Here is an 18,980-nt window from a genome sequence, read left to right as displayed (position 1 = left end):
CGCCAACGACAAACAGTTCGGAGAACTGTTCCGAAAGGTGTCTAAGCTCCCCAAGGACGACGAATCATCCGAGTACACAGTGCGTGATGGCCTGCTCCTCCTGAAGAAGGACAGCCGTGTCTGTGTGCCGGACATTCCGTCGTTGAAGACCAAGTTGCTCCAAGAGGTCCACGACTCGCCCCTCGCTGGACACTTTGGAGTCGAGAAGACATACGACCGACTGGCCAAAGTCGCATACTGGCCTGGAATGAAGCGCACCGTCGAGAAGTACATCGAGTCCTGCCATACCTGCAAGATGGTCAAGTCACGCACGACCCGAGAGCAAGGATTGCTGTAACGTCCACTACTGGGACGTTGGGGCAAGACGGGGAGGGAGGGGGTACAAGACAAGACAGGACGGGGCAGAACAGGGCGGTGCTAGGCTACTCTAGCGGACGGGTGAGCTCGGGGAGCACTTACGTTTATTCACGATAAAACCGAACTCCAGACAAACGGGGGGAACGGGGGCAACCCGCAGGTATACCCTGCGGTGGCCTGCCTGCGGTGCGTGAAAACGCAAAGCGCAGCACAGGTCACGACCCACTGCGCCGCGCAGTACGCGCAGTACGCGCAGCACAGCGTCGGAGATACCATCTCCTACACTCCCACACTTAAGAAGGCTTCCTGCGAGGAGCCCTGCGTGTGCTCTTTATTTGGGGCTCCTCGAGGTGTTTACCGTATTTACTCAGCTCCTCGGGTGCATGGGACAAGTCCTCCAGTGTTTGCCATGTGTTGCCCGAGTGTGGGTAACCAACCCACTTGACATAAAACCGAAGTGACCCATCAGCCACTTTCTTGTGCCTCACGATCCTTTCGACTTCATATTCTTGAGTATAGTATTGTCCGAGGTCGTCTTCCAGTGGTGCGTCGTCCGGGACACCTTCGTCGGCGTCGGGGAACTGTGCTGGACTGCGGGTCGTGTGGCGACGCAGCTTGGACACATGGAAGACAGGATGGAGCTTGCTTCCAGGTGGCAAGTCCAACAGGTAGTTGAGGGGACTGGGTCGGGCCGCTATCTTGAACGGTCCTCGGTACTTGGGCAACAACTTCTTTGACTGGGCTTCGGGGACCTTGATGTTGTCGGCGTCCAGGTAGACAAGGTCTCCAACTTCAAAGGAGACATCCTGGTGTCGGCGGTCGTAGTACTTCGCCATCACTTGTTGCGCATCCGTGAGCGCGTCGGCGATCATCTTGTGTCGGACTTGATGATCTTTGACAAAGGCACTTGGTTTGGGAGGCAATCCAGCCGTGGACTCGGTCAGTGTCAAGGAGGTGGGAACATCAGGCTGGAATCCGTAGAGCGCCTCAAAGGGGCTCAAGCCAGTTGTGCTCGACTTGGCGGTGTTGTATGCAAACTCTGCATGACTCAGCTGTATGTCCCAGTCGTCTTGGCTGGTCGAGGCGTATGTCCTCAGGTATTGCTCGAGGGTGCGGATCGTCCGCTCGGACTGTCCATCCGTTTGTTGGTGGTGCGAGGTTGACATGTTCAGCTTGGTGCCGAGATGGTCGAACAGACTTGTCCAAAACAAGGAGGTGAATCGGGGGTCTCGATCACTGACGATGGACTTTGGGAGGCCGTGGTGCTTGAACACATGCTTGAAGAACAGCAGTGCAAGGTCAGGCGCGGAGCATGTCGTCTGGCACGGCACAAAGTGTGCCATCTTGCTGAACCTGTCGACAAAGACAGCGATTGCATCGTGGTCCAACTTGGTCGTCGGTAGATGCGTGATGAGATCCATGGACATGCTGGTCCAGGGGCGGTCGGGAACAGGCAGGGGTTGCAGCAATCCTTGCTCTCGGGTCGTGCGTGACTTGACCATCTTGCAGGTATGGCAGGACTCGATGTACTTCTCGACGGTGCGCTTCATTCCAGGCCAGTATGCGACTTTGGCCAGTCGGTCGTATGTCTTCTCGACTCCAAAGTGTCCAGCGAGGGGCGAGTCGTGGACCTCTTGGAGCAACTTGGTCTTCAACGACGGAATGTCCGGCACACAGACACGGCTGTCCTTCTTCAGGAGGAGCAGGCCATCACGCACTGTGTACTCGGATGATTCGTCGTCCTTGGGGAGCTTAGACACCTTTCGGAACAGTTCTCCGAACTGTTTGTCGTTGGCGATGTTGTCTCGGACAACATCCAGCATCGTGTTGTCGACACTGACAGTCGACTCGTACAGTGACGCCAATTGGTAGTCGGGGCGTCGGGACAGTGCGTCAGGCACCACATTGAGTTTGCCTTTCTGGTATACAACCTCGTAGTTGTACTCGGCGAGGAACTCCATCCATCGCGCTTGGCGTCGGCTCAGGTTCTTCTTGGTGTCGAGGTAACGCAGTGACTGGTGGTCCGTCACAATCTTGAAGGGCTTGGCGGTACCGTGGAGGTACACTCGGAACTTCTGCAGCGCGTAGATGATCGCAAGCTGCTCCTTCTCGTGCACGGGATAGTTGATCTCGTGTTGGGACAGTTTGCGCGACTCGAAGGCAACGGGCCTTCCCTCCTGCATCAAAACAGCTCCCACCGCAAAGTCGGAGGCGTCGGTGTGCACGGAGACATCCGTGTTCGGGTCGAACACAGCGAGGACAGGAGCGTTCGTCAAGGCGTGCTTGAGGGTCTCGAACGCTTGGCGTTGTGGGTGGTCCCACACGAAGGGGCTGTAAGGAGTGAACAAGCGCAAGGACGAAGACCAAGTGCTTGGTATGAGCTTTATTAGCTTTTAGCCCCGAACACCAAAGAACAAGTTTTGTTCGAACTGGTGTTCAACATAGGCTCAGACATGCAGGGCTATTTATAGACCGGGAGAAGGTCGAGGGGCAAAAGTGGGCGAGAAGGGTGGAGCATCACAGAGAAGCGAGAAGGGGGTGCGAGAGTGGCTGGTGTGCAAGCGAGAGAGGCTTGGCACAGCCCGGGGACATGTGCCGAGCGGTGGGGGAGGCAGGAAACCAGTAGACGCGGGTGGCAACGGCGCGTGCTCATGCATGGGGGCAAACAAACACGTGGGGACTCATGATTGGTGCGGAGGGCGAGAGCATGCGGGACAATCTCATTGGTCCGTTGTGATGCTGGTCATCACACTATCTCCTCCTTAAACTACGGCGTGTTCCATCTTGAGTTCTCCTGGGGCCAGGCTTGTCTGGGTAGCGTCGGTGGTACTCCGCGGCCACCGTTGGGGCAAAGACAATGTCGGCGGGCTCCCAACTTCGATCGGTGACCGGGTAGCCTTTCCAATCGATGAGATAGTGCAGCTTTCCGCGCACGAACTTGGAGTCTAAGATCTCTTCGACCTCCCACTCCAAGTTCCCATCGATGACCACCGCAGGGGGCGGCGCTTGCACCCGACCCGGAAGCGAGTTCTTCTTGTAGGGCTCAAGAAGAGACACATGGAACACCGGGTGCACCTTTATGTCCTTTGGCAAGTCCAGGCGGAAAGCCAATGTCCCGACGGCCTCGAGGATGGTGAATGGTCCAATCCTCTGGTAATCCAGCTTCTTGCTTGGGCGAGTGGTGCTGATGTTACGAGTCAGCACCCAGACTTGATCGCCCGGACGCAAGTCGGGAGCCTGGGACCTCCGGAGATCTGAGAAGTGCTTGTAGTCAGACTTTGCCTTCTCAAGATTCTCCTTCAACAGTGCCAGGTTCCGCTGGAGATGTTCAACCCTCTCCGTGGCAGAGGGAACATCAGGGCCGCCAGCGACAACGGGGACTTCGAACCTTGGGTGGAACCCATAGGTTGCCAAGAATGGCGAGGCATGTGTTGACGAGTTCTCGAGGTTATTGTAAGAGAACTCGGCCAACGGCAGCAGCTCGGCCCAGTCATCTTGCTGATACGACGTGTAACAGCGCAGGTATTGGTTGATGACCTGGTTGACCCTCTCAGTCTGTCCATCGGTCTGGGGATGGAAGGCCGTGGACAGACTGGTTTGGATCCCGAGCTGCGTGCAGAGTGCCTTCCAGAACCGAGAGGTGAACTGACTTCCTCGGTCTGAAACCACTGTGTCGGGGAGGCCATGGAGACGAAAGACATTGTCGAGGAACAGTGACGCAGTCTCCTCCGCCGACGGCAGTGAACGCCAGGACATAAAGTGTGCCATCTTTGTGAGGCTGCATACCACCACAAAGATGCAGGTGTGACCCTTGGACTTTGGCAGATCAGTGATAAAGTCCATGGTCAGTGTCCCCCAGGGTCGATCGGCTGTCTGGAGTGGCAACAGGAACCCAAACGGCTTGTGTCGCGGAGCTTTCGAGCGTGCACAGGTGTCGCACGTCGAGACGTACTCTTTGACATCTTTCCGATAGGTTTGCCACCAAAACTGTCGCGATACCAGAGCCAGAGTCCGTCGGATGCCTGGATGACCCACAGCGACTGGGTCATGGCACGACTTGAGCGCCGGAACTCGGCACGACTCTGGGACCACAATCCTGTTCTGGAAGGTGAGGTACTGGCCATTCCAGACGAACTTCGGGTCACGACGGTATTTGTCTAGACCGGGATCCCGAGCCTGCTCTTCGGCTATGAGCTGCAGCAAATCCACAGGGTCACTGCGACTTGCAACCGAAGAGCGGGCGTCTCTGCTTCGGAGCACGCGTATCACCGCGGCAGGATCGAGAAGCAGAGGCGGATCCCTCGACACGGAGGCCGACGAAGGGATGTAGTCCGAGCGACGAGACAGGGCATCGGCCTTGCCGTTCCTCGCACCAGGACGGTACTGGATGCGGATGTCGAACCGAGACAAGAACTGGGACCACCGTGCATGACGCTGGTTTAGGATGCGAGCCGTTGCCAGGTACTCCAAGTTCTTGTGATCGGTCAGAACGGCAACGGGATGCTGGGCGCCTTCGAGGTAGTGTCGCCACGCCTCGAAAGCCTCCTTGATCGCCAACAGCTCTTTCTCGTATATGCTGTAGTTACGTTCAGCATTCGAGAGTGTCCGCGAATGGAACGAGCAAGGATGAAGGCGATCATCAGCACCCCGCTGGGAGAGCACGCATCCAAGCGCAAAGTCCGACGCATCTGACTCTACGACGAACGGCTTGGATGGGTCCGGATGCACCAGAACGGGCTCCGAAACGAAGGCATCCTTCAAGGATCTGAATGCTTTATCGGCTTCGCGGGACCACTGGAAGCCATGCGTCTTCCGGAAGAGCCGAGTCATGGGCCCCGCGATCTTTGCGTATCCATCGATGAAGCGTCGATAGAAGTTCGCAAACCCGACAAAGGATCGAAGATCCGAGATGTTGCGCGGTATGGGCCAATCCAAGATCGCAGAGAGCTTGGATCGCTCCATACCGATGCCCTCGGGCGAGACCATGAAACCAAGGAACGAGACCGAGGTTTTGGAGAACTCGCACTTCTCCAGCTTGCAATACAGCTTTGCAGCTCGGAGCTTCGAGAGGACCTGCTTGACGTGCTCTACATGCTGCGACGGATCAGCACTGTAGATCAAGATATCGTCAAGATACGCAATTGCGAACTGGTCCAACTCGGTGCGCAGGACGTCGTTGATGAAGTGCTGGAACGTCGCTGGCGCGTTGGTGAGCCCAAAGGGCATCACCAAGTACTCGAAGTGCCCATATCGAGTACGGAAAGCTGTCTTCCACTCGTCCCCGGAGCGGATGCGCAGCAGATTGTAGGCTCCACGAAGGTCCAGCTTAGTGAACACCTTCGCGCCTCGAAGTCGGTCCAGCAGCTCGCCGATCAGCGGTAAAGGGTAACGGTTCTTTACCGTGATACCGTTCAGTGCGCGGTAGTCAACGCAAAGACGAAGTGAGCCGTCCTTCTTCTTGACGAAGAGGATTGGTGAGCCTGCTGGGGACGACGAAGGACGAACGAATCCCTTGGCAAGATTCTCGTCGAGATAGTCACGCAGAGCGTGAAGTTCGGGCTCGGACAGTGAGTACAGAGGCCCGAACTTTGGCGACTTGCCCGGCTCCAAGTCAATGGGGCAGTCATAAGGGCGATGCGGAGGCAAGGAGTCAGCTTCCTGTTTAGAGAAAACAGACAGGAAGTCCTTGTACTCCGCAGGCACTTCGACAGTCGCAGTGCTCGGCTCGTCAGTGGGCAGGACATGGACCTGAAAGATGGTCAGGGGTTGCGTTCCATGCCTGCATGCATCCAAAGACTCGCGCATCGAGCGGTAATCAATGCTGCAGACGCGGAGAGGAGCGTCCGAGCTGAGAGGAGGGGCGTGGACAAGGTCAGAATAATGTTCGACGGTTACTTTATTCTGAACAATGTCCGAAGAACAAACAACAGGAGGAGGTACATCAAGGAGGGAAAGAGAACTGACAACAGAAGAAGGGGTTTGGGAAGAGCGAAGGGGTTCGGGAGGAACAAGACAAGAAGGGGAAGACGAAGGTGGGAGCGTAGGAGAGGAGCTTAGATCAATCAAAGGAGTGGAATCATCAAGAAGGGGAGTGACATTGGAGGAAGTGGAGCAAGACGAAAGAGAAGTAGTGCATGGAGAGGGGTCGGAATCAACAGAAGGAGGGAGATGTGAGGACCACGACAAGCAACGACACTGGACGACCAGGTGCTTGGCGAACAACGATAAGCTATATTACGACTTATCAGATAACAACAAGTGTTGTTCGAACTGCAGATACAAAATGGGTGCAAGAAAGGAGGGGCTTTATAGCCAAGAGGGAAACCGAAGGGCGAAAGTGGGCGAGAGGGGTGGAGCGACAAACGAGGGACGAGATGGGGGTGCGAGGGAGGCGGAGCTGCTAGAGAGAGGGGCGAAGCACAGCGCAGTCGGAGGCGAAGTAAGAGTCATCGGCGCCAGCCAATCAGGGAATACACGCCAAGACAAACAAACATGACTCACGGTGCATCACGCGCAGCAGTCCACACGTGTTCCCAACGTGCATGATCATCACATCATCCCCTCCCCAAACTACGGCCACTCCTGCGAACAATAAGTCCAGGCTTGTCGGGGTACCGGCGGTGGAAGTCGGCTATCTTGTCGGGAGCGTTAACGTAGTTGGCGGGCTCCCAGCTGCGATGATCAGTCGAGTAGCCCTTCCAATCAACGAAATAGCTCAACTTACCGCGGACCAGCTTGGAGTCGAGGATCTCCTGGACTTCATACTCCAAGTGGTCGTCGACGCGGACTGGCGGAGGAGGGTCTTGGATGCGGCCGGGGAGGGTGTTCGACTTGTGGGGCTCAAGGAGGGAGACATGGAACACCGGATGGATCTTGAGATCCTTGGGAAGGTCGAGGCGGAAGGCGAGGGAACCGATGGCTTCGACGATCTTGTAGGGTCCGATGCGCTGGTAGTCCAACTTCTTGCTTGGACGGGTGGTCTTGATGTTGCGTGTTAGGACCCAGACTTGATCGCCAGGAGCGAACTTGGGAGCGTCGGACTTGTGGGCATCCGCAAAGCGCTTGTAGTCCGCCTTGGCCTTCTCGAGGTTCTCCTTCAGCAACGCCAAGTTGTGCTGAAGGTGTTCGACTCGGTCGGTCGCGGAGGGGACATCGAGGCTGGAAGGAAGGACCGGAGACTCGAATCGAGGGTTGAAGCCGTAAGTCGCCAGGAACGGGGAGGCCTTGGTCGAGGTGTGCTCGAGGTTGTTGTATGAGAACTCGGCGAGCGGGAGCAGCATCGCCCAGTCATCCTGCTGGTACGAGGTGTAGCAGCGGAGATGCTGGTTGATGACTTGGTTGACCCGCTCAGTCTGTCCATCGGTTTGGGGGTGGAACGCCGTGGACAGACTGGTCTTGATGCCGAGTTCTGAGCACAGGGCCTGCCAGAACCGCGAGGTGAACTGGCTTCCTCGGTCCGAGACGATGTTGTCCGGGAGACCGTGGAGACGGAAGATGTTGTCGAGGAACAGCGACGCTGTTTCCTCGGCACTTGGGAGGGACCGACAGGGAAGGAAGTGGGCCATCTTGGTCAGGCTATCGACGACGACAAAGATGCAAGTCTTGCCGTTGGACTCGGGGAGGTCGGTGATAAAGTCCATCGTCACCAGAGACCAGGGTCGCGATGCCGTCGGGAGGGGCTGCAAGTATCCAAACGGCTTATGTCGAGGGACTTTCGAGCGTGCACAAGTGTCGCACGTCGAGACATAAGCCTGGACATCCTTGCGGATTGAGGGCCACCAGAACTGCCTCGAGATCAGTGCCCGAGTCCGCCGAATGCCAGGATGTCCAACAGCGACAGGATCGTGGCATGACTTGAGGACGGGGACTCGACACGACTCGGGCACAACGATCTTGTCCATGAAGGTGAGGAGACCATCCTTCAGGACATACTTGGGATCGTTGCGGAGCTGGTCCAGGGACGGGTCCTTGGGTTGCTCCTCGGCAATGAGCTTGAGCAAGTCCACAGGGCGAGTGGAACTTGCATCCGAGGAGCGACGGACGGCACAGGCGAACGACGAAGGTGGCAGCAACGGGGGAGGCTCCTTGGACACAGGTGCGGACGGAGGGACGTAGTCCGGGCGGCGGGAGAGAGCGTCGGCCTTGCCGTTCTTTGGACCGGGGAGGTACTGGATCCGGAGGTCGAACCGAGACAGGAACTGCGACCACCGGGCGTGTCGCTGGTTGAGGATGCGGGCCGACGCCAGGTATTCCAAGTTCTTGTGGTCGGTAAGGACTTGGACTGGGTGTTGGGCACCTTCGAGGTAGTGTCGCCAGACCTCGAAAGCCTCCTTGATGGCCAAGAGCTCCTTCTCATAGATGCTGTAGTTGCGTTCAGCATCCATGAGCGTGCGGGAGTGGAAGGAGCACGGGTGCAGGTGGCCATCGGAGCCGCGCTGGGACAGGACGCATCCGATCGCAAAGTCTGAGGCATCAGACTCCACGACAAAGGGCTTGGATGGGTCGGGGTGCGCAAGGACGGGCTCGGAGACGAAGGCTTCCTTGAGGGACTGGAAAGCCTTGTGGGCGTCGGGGGACCAGCGGAAGACCTGGGACTTCTTGAACAGGAGCGTGAGCGGACCGGCGATCTTGGCATATCCGTCAATGAAGCGACGGTAAAAGTTCGAGAACCCAATGAAGGAGCGAAGGTCGGAGACATTGCGGGGGACGGGCCAGTCGACAATGGCGGAGAGCTTTGCTCGTTCCATCTCGATACCCTTGGGCGAGATGACGTAGCCGAGGAATGAGACCTTGTCCTTGGAGAACTCGCACTTCTCCAGCTTGCAGTACAACTTTGCAGCCTGGAGCTTGGCCAGGACCTGCTTGACGTGATTTGCATGCTGAGTGGGGTCAGCGCTGTAAATCAAAATGTCGTCAAGGTAGGCAATCGCAAAGTTGTCCAGTTCATCACGAAGGACATCGTTGATGAAGTGCTGGAAGGTGGCCGGAGCATTGGTGAGTCCAAAGGGCATCACCAAGTACTCGAACTGGCCGTAACGAGTGCGAAAGGCCGTCTTCCACTCGTCGCCTGCGCGGATACGCAGCAGGTTGTAGGCCCCGCGGAGGTCCAGCTTCGTGAACACCTTCGCGTCCCGGACTCGGTCCAGCATCTCATTGATCAACGGTAAGGGGTAACGATTCTTGACCGTGATCGTGTTCAATGCGCGATAGTCCACGCAGAGACGCAGAGAGCCGTCCTTCTTCTTGACGAAAAGGATCGGAGAACCGGCGGGAGAGGACGAAGGACGGATGAACCCTTTGACGAGGTTGTCGTCGAGGTATTCACGAAGGGCCTTGAGTTCGGGCTCTGACAGGGAGTAGAGCGGTCCGAACTTGGGGGTCTTGCCGGGCTCCAGGTCGATCGGGCAGTCGTACGTCCGGTGCGGGGGCAACGAATCGGCTTCCTGCTTCGAGAAGACTGAGCCAAACGACTTGTACTCCTCGGGGATCGACGTCGAGAGGGGCGTCGGATCCGGATCGGTGGCAGGAAGGACGAGGACTTGGAACACAGTCAGGGGGTCGGGGCTAGACTGTGTGTCGAGGACGGACTGCTCCAACGACTTGTACCTGATCGCTTGGACACGGACAGGAGCGGGGCTGGGAGCAACGGGACCGGGGAGACCAGGACGGACGGAGACGAGACCGGAGGGACCAGGACGAGCAGCACAGGAACAGGGCACCTCACTCGGAACACAATCAGAATAACGTTGAGCGATCACTTTATTCTGATCATCTTCGCGAGTACAAACGGTGCGAGGCGAAGAAGCGAGCACCACAGTGGTGTCGGTAGAGGCACGAGGGAAAACATTGGGTGTGTCGCCAACAAGAGGAAGGGGAGAAGGAGAAACGGAAGAAACGGAAGGGAGGGAAGAGGCATCCACAACCTTGAGGATGTGGTTTGCAGGACGGGGAAGGCAAAGGAGTCCACGAGCCCAGTGGAACCTGGGTTCGATGGACTGCAGCCAGGGATAGCCAAGGATAACAGGTTGGTGGGGAGACTTAATGACATCAAAGGAAAGGTGTTGAGTGTAGTCCCCAAGAACAATCTTGAGGGGTTCCGTCTCAAAAGTGATGGGGCCGGAAGAAAGTGGCTGGCCATCGACACCTTGGACAGGGAGGGGAGTGGATTTGGAAACGAGGGGGACCGAGAAGCGGTCAACAAAGCTCTCGTCGATGAAGTTGCCGGAGGCACCAGAATCGACGAGAAGTTGGCAAGAGAGGGAGCGACCAGAAGGGAGAACAAGAGAAGCGGAAAAAACGGGAGAAGAAGAAGAAATCGAAGAAACGCACGAAGAAGGCTCGGAGCAGAGATCAGTGTCGGCAGCATGGTTCGAGCAGATGACCAAGTTCGCAGGTGGTGTGGAGATCGGGAGCTCTGTCAAAGACATCTGGGAGCCAGATGTGCCCTTAGAAGAGGCGGGTTTGACAGAGTGCGATCCACCACCGACTACATTGATCATTCCACACATAGCCATGCGCTCGACACTTACCTCATGCTCCTTACCATCGACGCTTGCTTCTGGAGGAAGGGGGGACGGCTCCAGATCTAAGCCTCCACTTAGATCTGGGCCTGGTCGTTTCCCGACTCGAAGTGTTCCTCCTCACCATCATCGTAGACGATGGTTCGGACAACCTTCGAACGGGGACGGGAGCCGGGAGCCTGAGGACGGGAGCCAGGGAAGCGGGAACCAGAGGCGGGAGCACGGGAGCCGGACTTGAGGGGGCAGGACTTGGCGACGTGGCCGGGCTTGCCACAGCGGAAGCAGAGGCGCTCCTGGAAACGGCGGTTCTTCTCCTCGGGGGTCAGGCGGCTGACGACGGCGGCGTCGATCTGCATCGGCTCGGAGTAGAGAACCGGAGGCTCCTGGGCGGGCGGCTGGAAGGACGGAGGTCGGGAGTTGAAGGCCTGGGTGCCGAAGGAAACAGGGCCAGTGTTTCGGAGCTCGTTGTTGAGCTCGATGATGCGTGCATCGATCTTGAGGCAACGCTCGACGAACGGGACCAAGCGGAGAGGGAGAGGGTCGATGAAGGAGAGGCGCTGCTTGATCTCCCTCGACAGGCCACGGCGGAAGGCGGATATCTTGGCTTCGTCGTTCCATGGAAGGTCGGCGGCAACGCGGAGGAACTCTGAGGCATAATCCATGCACGAGCGGTTGCCCTGTGCCATGGAGGAAAGGAGCAGCTCGGCAGTATGGGTGCGGTCGGGATCGTCAAACGCTTGGCGAAAGCGTTCCATGAACGAGTCGAACGAGTGCAGGATTTGATCGTTCGACTCGATCAAGGGAGTCGCCCACTGGAGGGCCGGACCAGTGAGCAAACTCAAGACGTAACCCACCTTGACTTGCTCGGACGGGAACCTGGATGCCTGGAGCATCATGAGCAGGCGGCACTGGTTGACGAAGGGGCGGAACTTTGACCTGGTGCCGTCGAACTTGTCCGGGGTCGGCATGTGCGGGAGCTGCGGGGCGGCGGAAGAGTGTGTGGTCCGGAGGAGGACCAGTTCCTCCTGGAGGGCAACGATTTGGGCCTGGAGTTGGTCCATGTGGGATATGGGGGCGGGGGGGAGAGTGCAGAGAAGACAACAGAGAATAGAAGGATGAGGGCAGCAACGAAGCCTCAGCCAAGCAGGTGGTCAGACAGAGAGAGGGAGTTCGAACAATATGTGAGGACCACGACAAGCAACGACACTGGACGACCAGGTGCTTGGCGAACAACGATAAGCTATATTACGACTTATCAGATAACAACAAGTGTTGTTCGAACTGCAGATACAAAATGGGTGCAAGAAAGGAGGGGCTTTATAGCCAAGAGGGAAACCGAAGGGCGAAAGTGGGCGAGAGGGGTGGAGCGACAAACGAGGGACGAGATGGGGGTGCGAGGGAGGCGGAGCTGCTAGAGAGAGGGGCGAAGCACAGCGCAGTCGGAGGCGAAGTAAGAGTCATCGGCGCCAGCCAATCAGGGAATACACGCCAAGACAAACAAACATGACTCACGGTGCATCACGCGCAGCAGTCCACACGTGTTCCCAACGTGCATGATCATCACAGGAGACAAAGAAGACCGCGAGACCAGACAATCTTGGGCTCGGCGGTGCGCAACCAAGGAAAGCCAAGGATAAGTGGTTGATGTGGAGACCTGATCACATCGAACCGAAGGCGTTGCGAGACGTCCCCGAGAATCACCTCGAGTGGAGCAGTCTCGCGGAGGATGGGGCCAGACGACAGCGGCTTACCATCCACGCCTTCCACTGCCAAGGGCGAAGCCTTGGAGCAGGTGGGGACAGAGTGTCGAGCAACAAAGTCCTCGTCGATAAAGTTGCCAGAGGCACCAGAATCGACAAGTCCTTCGCACGACAGAGAATCACCAGAAGGAAGACGAACAGCGACGGGAACAACCAACGAGCAACGACGAACAGACGAAACACAAGACTTTGGTTCGGTACCAGCTTCGGCACCAGGGTTGCGGCTAGCACAGACAGTTAACTTTGCCGAGGGTTGGCAGGACAGCTCAGGTATTTGCACCTGTGGATGAGGTGCAGTTCCCAGTGACACCAGAGGTGCCACGGGTACTATGCCAGAGCTGAGAGTGTCCGCCGGTCCAGAGGCAAGGCGAAGCTGTCCGCACATCACTGCTTCCCCAGTACTTACCAAAGGCACCTTACCAATGTCTTCACTTTCGGAAGGCGGTGGGCACGGCTCCGGTTCAAGGCCTTCACTTAGAACCGGGCCTGGTCGTTTCCCGAACTGAAGTCTTGCACTTCTCCATCTTCGTAAACGATGGTGCGGATGATCCTCGGGCCGGGAGGTCCAGGGGGCGGTCCGGTAGCTCTGGTAGATCCAAACTTGACGGGGCAGTTTCGTACCAAGTGGCCCTTCTTGCCACAGTACAGGCAGAGTCCAAAGCGGCGGCGGCGTTGTTTCTCCTCGGCGGTCAGGGGTCCAGAGACGGCAGAGTCCACTTGCATGGGCTCGGAAACAATGTAGGAGGGGTGCGGCGGAGCGAGGACGGGCGCGGGAGCGATGGCGGGAACGGCAGCGGAGGCGGAACCAAAGGCGAACTGGGAAGACCGGTAGCGGGCAGGCGTGCTTCGGCGCTCTTGACGGCGCTCGCGGATTCGTGCATCGAGCTCGTTACAAAGCTCGATGTACTCCTCCAGATCTCGTGGCAGAGGGCGAACTCGCGAAAGTTCGTCTCTGACATCATCCGACAAGCCAAGTCGGAAGAACGAGATCTTTGCACCGTCGTTCCAAGTCGTATCGGCGGCAATACGAAGGAACTCGGATGCATAGACTGCGCACGGGCGGTTGCCCTGAGACAGTGTGGTGATCACTGACTCGGCAGTCCTGGCCCGATCAGGGTCGTCAAACACTTTGGAAAAGCGTTCTAGGAAATCGCCAAAAGAGTTGAGTCGGGGATCACCCATCTCAAGCATCGGAGTCGCCCACTGGAGAGCCGGTCCAGTGAGCAGACTAATGACGAATCCGACCTTAATCGGGTCAGCAGGGAACCGGTGGGGCTGCATTCGTATATACAGTTTGCACTGATTTACGAATGCCCGGAACCCTTGCCGGTTACCGTCGTAACGGTCCGGCATCTGCACGCTGTACCCAGCGGCAGGAGCATCGCGAGCTGTCCGGAGCTCGGCGAGCTCGGCCTCCAAGGCACGGAGGCGGTCCACGAGGGCAGGATCCATGGCGGGACTGGGACTGGGACTGGGAAAAAAAAAAAAAGCGAGGAGGTTCAAGAACAGGAGAGCGAAGAGGGCTCAGACACAAGTGTGCTTGAGGTTCGGACAGGACTAGGAAAGGGGCGGGGCTAGGAGCGGAAGATACCAAGCAGGTGGTATCAGTAGAAGAGAGTTCGAACAAAGTGTAAGGAGTGAACAAGCGCAAGGACGAAGACCAAGTGCTTGGTATGAGCTTTATTAGCTTTTAGCCCCGAACACCAAAGAACAAGTTTTGTTCGAACTGGTGTTCAACATAGGCTCAGACATGCAGGGCTATTTATAGACCGGGAGAAGGTCGAGGGGCAAAAGTGGGCGAGAAGGGTGGAGCATCACAGAGAAGCGAGAAGGGGGTGCGAGAGTGGCTGGTGTGCAAGCGAGAGAGGCTTGGCACAGCCCGGGGACATGTGCCGAGCGGTGGGGGAGGCAGGAAACCAGTAGACGCGGGTGGCAACGGCGCGTGCTCATGCATGGGGGCAAACAAACACGTGGGGACTCATGATTGGTGCGGAGGGCGAGAGCATGCGGGACAATCTCATTGGTCCGTTGTGATGCTGGTCATCACAGGGGCACTCTTTGCGGAGTAGGTCTGTGAGTGGACCGGCAGTGCGCGCCAGATCGGGGATGAATCGGCGGTAGTAGTTGACGAGACCGAGAAACGACTGCACGTCAGAGACGCATGCGAGCGGCGGCCACTCGACCACAGACTTGACCTTGGCGGGGTCGACTTCGATTCCTCTTCCTGAGACAACGTGTCCCAGGAACGGGACTTGATTCTTGAAGAACTCACACTTGGACAGTTTGGCATACAACTTGTGCTCGCGTAGCTTGGCCAGCACGCGGGCGACATGACCTTCATGGGTCGCTTCATCCTTGCTGTACACAAGGATATCATCCAGGTACACGATGACAGAGTTGTCGAGCTCTTGGCGGAACACATCGTTCATCAGCTGCATGAACGTGGCAGGTGCGTTCGTCAATCCGAACGGCAGCACTAGGAACTCGTACAGTCCGTAGCGAGTCCTGAAGGCGGTCTTGTGGACATCATCCTCGTGGATGCGGATCTGATGGTAGCCTGAGCGGAGGTCTATCTTGCTAAAGACCTTTGCTCCACTCAGACGATCCATCAACTCGTCGATCCTGGGCAACGGGTAGGTGTTCTTGATGGTCTGTTTGTTTAGTGCGCGATAGTCGACGCACATCCTGAGATCACCTTCTTTCTTCTTGACAAAGAGCACTGGTGCACCATACGGTGACTGGCTCGGGCGGATGAACCCATGGGCGAGGAGGTCATCCAACTGGCGCTTGAGTTCGTCCATCTCCGTCAGCGACAGTTGGTACGTCGGTCTTGACGGAGGCGACGAGCCTGGTTCGATGTCGATGCGATGATCGACGGTGCGTTGGGGTGGCAGGCATTGTGGCAACTGGTCGGGGAATACGTCCTTGTACTCGTCGAGCAGCTTGGTCACCACAGGCGGGGGACCGGGACCGGCTTGGTCGGTGTCGTCGACCTCACGCACGACACAGAGGAACGACGTGTCCTTCTTGATCAGCCTCTTGAATTGCATGGCTGAGAGGAGAGGTGGCATGTTGGGTGAGGCCATGCCCTGCAGGACAATGTCAGGGCCAACACGGACAGTGCGGCCTTTCCAGTCGACGACTGGAGTCGGCTCGGCACGAGCAAGCCAGCTCATGCCGAGGATGGCATCGAACTTGGTGTCGATCACTTGGAACAACAGGACAGGATGGTACTTGGGATGGAGGGCCACTCGCAGGACCACTTGGTGTGTGCACTGCTGCACACGATCGTCTGCAAGCGCCACACTCATCGGCGACTTCTTCTTGGTTGCATGTATGTTGAGCTCCTGGAGCAAGCGTCTGCTGACAAAGTTGCAGCTTGCTCCAGAGTCCACCATCATTCGGACGGTGTGACCTTGGACGGTGGCAGGGAGGTACAGCAGGGACTCTTCATGGTCCTCCTGCACAGCCTCCTGCACCATGACTTGACTTGGGGGAACGGGCGACACTTGGTCTTGGTTGGCTTCATCACGGCCACTCGGACATTTTGGATAGGGTTCGGCCATTGCGGGGGCCTGCGGCGTCAGCACGCCATTGCACACGACGTCCACGGCTTGCGGACACATGTCGGAAGCATCCGACACACACGACTTGACAGGGGTGAGGGCACAGGCGGTCCTGTCCCTCAAGGGTTCTTGATTTTCTTTTTTGTTTTGGTTTTCAATTTTGGTTTTCTCTTCACGTTCGTGGAGAGGCAGGCGGCTTGCGCCACCATGCACCTCTCGCACGACGCACAACACTTGGTTTGTTTCTCCTTCGGGGGAGGGGGCGAGGTGAACTTCCTCTGGAGACGCGTGGACTGCATTGAGCAATCCACGGCGTTGGTCTCCTACTAGGGCTCCAGAGCCACCTAGTAGGGTCGGCCGTTTCCCGACTTCATGGGGCACTCCTTGGCCTGGTGTCCCGGTCGGTGACAGAAGAAGCAGGAACCATGGCGGAGGTCCTCCTGCTTCTGTCTGTCCTTGGGGGAGACAGTGGCAGCTTGCTGGAACCGGGAGCGGGGAGGGCCACGAGCCTCCATGGCGTTGACGTCAACGTCCATGGGCTCAGGCATGGGTCTTGCGGGCGGGGCCGGGCGAGGCGGACGGGCTGGGACGTGATGAGACCGATGGCCGCCTGCCAGCTGCGGGTAGAACTGGCGGCCATGGTACTGGACGTTGTCGAGGTTCTCGGCAACGTCCATCATCACGTCCAGGGACTTGCGGGCATCAGGGTTGCTGGCGATGTACTCTCTGATCTTGGGCTTGAGGCCCTTCTGGAAGAGGTACATCGCATCAGCAGAGCCCAGCTCCTCAATCTGGGAGGAGAGGTCTTCAAACTCCTCGATGTAGCGGGTCACAGAACCACGCTGCACGAGAGAGTATAGCTTGTCACGGGCAATGAGTTCAGCATTGGGGCTGCCGAAGCGGCGACGGAGGCGGTCCTTGAAGTCGTCAAACACACCTTCGCTCTGCTCGTCGAACCCTTGGCGGCGGTACCAACGGTACGCCTGGTCCTTTAAGCAGAGCTTGGCGGCGACGATGTGGTGGGTGGGGGCGACTTGGGCAGCATCGAGGTAGTCCTCGAGTTGCTGCAGCCAGTCCTCCACCGAGGAGGAGCGGCTCTTCCCAGTAAACACTGGGGCACGGAAGGTCTTGAGGAAGGCTTCCGGAAGTGGGCGGGGGTTGCTCATGGCAGGGGCAGGCTCCAGGGACAGAGAGGAGAGTCGGTCGGCAAGAGAGGCGGGATCCAGCTTGAGGATCTAGAAAGAGGACAAACAGGACGAAAACAAGACGAGGATTTCCGATGCTACCATGTAACGTCCACTACTGGGACGTTGGGGCAAGACGGGGAGGGAGGGGGTACAAGACAAGACAGGACGGGGCAGAACAGGGCGGTGCTAGGCTACTCTAGCGGACGGGTGAGCTCGGGGAGCACTTACGTTTATTCACGATAAAACCGAACTCCAGACAAACGGGGGGAACGGGGGCAACCCGCAGGTATACCCTGCGGTGGCCTGCCTGCGGTGCGTGAAAACGCAAAGCGCAGCACAGGTCACGACCCACTGCGCCGCGCAGTACGCGCAGTACGCGCAGCACAGCGTCGGAGATACCATCTCCTACACTCCCACACTTAAGAAGGCTTCCTGCGAGGAGCCCTGCGTGTGCTCTTTATTTGGGGCTCCTCGAGGTGTTTACCGTATTTACTCAGCTCCTCGGGTGCATGGGACAAGTCCTCCAGTGTTTGCCATGTGTTGCCCGAGTGTGGGTAACCAACCCACTTGACATAAAACCGAAGTGACCCATCAGCCACTTTCTTGTGCCTCACGATCCTTTCGACTTCATATTCTTGAGTATAGTATTGTCCGAGGTCGTCTTCCAGTGGTGCGTCGTCCGGGACACCTTCGTCGGCGTCGGGGAACTGTGCTGGACTGCGGGTCGTGTGGCGACGCAGCTTGGACACATGGAAGACAGGATGGAGCTTGCTTCCAGGTGGCAAGTCCAACAGGTAGTTGAGGGGACTGGGTCGGGCCGCTATCTTGAACGGTCCTCGGTACTTGGGCAACAACTTCTTTGACTGGGCTTCGGGGACCTTGATGTTGTCGGCGTCCAGGTAGACAAGGTCTCCAACTTCAAAGGAGACATCCTGGTGTCGGCGGTCGTAGTACTTCGCCATCACTTGTTGCGCATCCGTGAGCGCGTCGGCGATCATCTTGTGTCGGACTTGATGATCTTTGACAAAGGCACTTGGTTTGGGAGGCAATCCAGCCGTGGACTCGGTCAGTGTCAAGGAGGTGGGAACATCAGGCTGGAATCCGTAGAGCGCCTCAAAGGGGCTCAAGCCAGTTGTGCTCGACTTGGCGGTGTTGTATGCAAACTCTGCATGACTCAGCTGTATGTCCCAGTCGTCTTGGCTGGTCGAGGCGTATGTCCTCAGGTATTGCTCGAGGGTGCGGATCGTCCGCTCGGACTGTCCATCCGTTTGTTGGTGGTGCGAGGTTGACATGTTCAGCTTGGTGCCGAGATGGTCGAACAGACTTGTCCAAAACAAGGAGGTGAATCGGGGGTCTCGATCACTGACGATGGACTTTGGGAGGCCGTGGTGCTTGAACACATGCTTGAAGAACAGCAGTGCAAGGTCAGGCGCGGAGCATGTCGTCTGGCACGGCACAAAGTGTGCCATCTTGCTGAACCTGTCGACAAAGACAGCGATTGCATCGTGGTCCAACTTGGTCGTCGGTAGATGCGTGATGAGATCCATGGACATGCTGGTCCAGGGGCGGTCGGGAACAGGCAGGGGTTGC

Source organism: Polychytrium aggregatum (assembly GCF_025602895.1).
Source record: "Polychytrium aggregatum strain JEL109 chromosome Unknown BJ171scaffold_40, whole genome shotgun sequence".
NCBI lineage: Eukaryota > Fungi > Chytridiomycota > Chytridiomycetes > Polychytriales > Polychytrium > Polychytrium aggregatum.
The sequence above is the reverse complement of the archived record's forward strand: the minus strand, read 5'-3'. Positions refer to the sequence as shown.